This window comes from Coregonus clupeaformis, chromosome 21 (genome assembly GCF_020615455.1).
Source record: "Coregonus clupeaformis isolate EN_2021a chromosome 21, ASM2061545v1, whole genome shotgun sequence".
Taxonomy (NCBI): domain Eukaryota; kingdom Metazoa; phylum Chordata; class Actinopteri; order Salmoniformes; family Salmonidae; genus Coregonus; species Coregonus clupeaformis.
The window spans coordinates 44,627,618-44,630,117 of record NC_059212.1 but is presented as its reverse complement, the minus strand read 5'-3'; the positions used below and the strand labels follow the sequence as shown (position 1 = coordinate 44,630,117).

At 39.1% G+C, this 2,500-nt stretch overlaps 1 protein-coding gene across 1 annotated transcript in view; it reads right to left on the bottom strand.

Moving 5' to 3' along the window:
• Positions 1-2,500, bottom strand: part of LOC121535702 (receptor-type tyrosine-protein phosphatase mu-like) — a 427,462-nt gene that overhangs the window by 178,526 nt on the left and 246,436 nt on the right. The gene's annotated exons all lie outside the window — the stretch shown is intronic.

Here is a 2,500-nt window from a genome sequence, read left to right as displayed (position 1 = left end):
GCTGGCGATTGCCTGCAGTGGCTGTACTGGGAGGTGAAAACCCCATAACGATCTGTATAAATACTATGTCCTAAAGCCAGACTGATTGGAATATTCTTCTGCCATTTGTATAGAAGGACAATGTCCCATATAGCACCCTATTCCCTATATAGTGCACTACTTTTAACCAGAGCCCTATGAGCGATACACTAAATAGGGAATAGGGTGCTATTTGGGACACAAGAAAAGGAATATCTCTTTCATGTTCCATTCACATTCTGATGGAGTCCACCTGTAGTCATAGACTGTTCTCCAAGCGGTACCGGAGCGCCAAGTCTAGGTCCAAAAGGCTTCTTAACAGCTTCTACCCCCAAGCCATAAGACTCCTGAACAGCTAATCAAATGGCCACCCGGACTATTTGCATCGTCCGTCCCCCCCCCCACACACCCTATTTTACGCTGCTGCTACTCTCTGTTTATTATCTATGCATAGTCACTTTAACTCTACCTCCATGTACATATTACCTAAATTGCGTCACTACTTCACAGGAGGCATTTTAAAGTAAAAAAACAAAAAATATTTATCAAAATACATTTTTGGGCAGAAATGTATTCTGGAACATGTTAACTTTCCAGTGCCTTAATAACAAACTTGTATGCCATCTGTAAATACGAATACAATTGTTCAGTTACGAGCCTAGTTTGTTTAGCCACAGAAAAGCTGTAGCTAACTACAAACCATACAGAAAATACATGTTGCCGTGAAGCGCTCATCCATGTATACGGGTAAGAGTCTAGCTACATTTTCAGAAATTATAAATTTCTAATTTTGTCAGAAAGTCGTTTTCATTGCAAGTTAACGCGAACTGTTAGCTAGCTAGCGAACATTAGCTTGCTGACTCGCTAGCTATTATTACGTTTATGATCTGTGTAGTAATATTATTTGTATCTCAGAAAGCTATCTACATTGCTAGTTATAGCCTAATGTTAGCTAGCTAGCTAACATTGAACCTAGTTGGTTAGCTTTAGCTATCTGCAGATTCCTACTCCAGCATTTCACGCATTGTGTCTAGTTATGACAATCGGGTTGTACTGTAGCTATGGGTTGGGATTACGGTTCATTGTTTAGCCAGCTAGCTAGCTACATATCTAAACAAAAGACTCCATTTTGCCAGATGATTACATGACCCATCGAGTTAGCCAGGTGTGTCTGGGGGTGATTACGGCCATCTATTGTATTTCATGAACATGTGTACACGTCTAGACAATACTGACCCCATCCACTTAGCTAGATGTGTCTGGGGGGCGGGGCGGTTATAGCATTTCTTTCACATGACCCATCAATTTAGACAAGTGTGACTGGGTAATAATAATTATAAAATATTTGTATCTGGACACTTTTCAAAGTCAGATTAGGATATAGGCCAAGTGTCTTTTTTTCCTGGAGTTTTTCCCTTATTGTAGGCGACTACTTTCACTACTTTTAGTGTTGAAATATTAGGTTGTTTACCACACTACCTTACTCCCTCTGTTTAGCACATGGCCTCACATGGTCTACCCTGCTAGCCTACCCTGCCACTACCTTACTCCCTCTGTTTAGCACATGGCCTCACATGTCAATCCTTAAAGAGACGGGTGGGGCTAAGGCTTAATAGGGTTTGAACGATACTGAATAGGTGTTATAATATATTTGTATATGTTTTGATATAGGCATATAGTAAATGTGTATTATTGTTATGTTGCCATCTTTATTGCAAAAATAAATACAAATACAGACATCACTTTAAGCTCCATATTAATTTACTTACCTCCATAACTTGCTACATTTGCACACACTGTATATATATTTTTTCTGTTTGTATTTTTTGACTTTGACTGTTTTGTTTTACCCCATATGTAACTCTGTGTTGTTGTTGTTTTTAATCGCACTGCTTTGCTTTATCTTGGCCAGGTCGCAGTTGTAAATGAGAACTTGTTCTCAACTGGCTTACCTGGTTAAATAAAAGGTGAAAAAATAATTTAAAAAAATAAAACATTTGACAGAGGTAATGAACTGTCCATTGATCAGCACATCAATTGATAAAACAGGAACATGTTTGCAAAACAAGTGTTTCTTAGCTTATGTCAATATTACACAGGTAAGCTAACGGTTACAGAAATCAGGAATGGCGACAGGCTCTATAGACCTCATATATATGAGTGACTGTGTCCAACACAGCACCACCACCTGTTATGTTGGGCACCTACCGACCCCCCCCCCAAAAAAAAATATGTTCTGAAATATATATTTTTTCTCAATGACATGTATCGCTAAAATAAACGTTGGGGGAAATACAGGGAGGCACCACATTAATACAAGATAAAACAGCTTGAAAAGGTTTGTTTGACAAGGTTTGAATCCTAAGCAACCTGCATACACATTGTTTGAAGTGCAATAGACCAACACAGCTACTGTAGTAGGTCAAAGCTGTGTGCTGGAAAACCTTGGTAGAGCATGGGTGGAGTAGGCATTGTGGTGTAC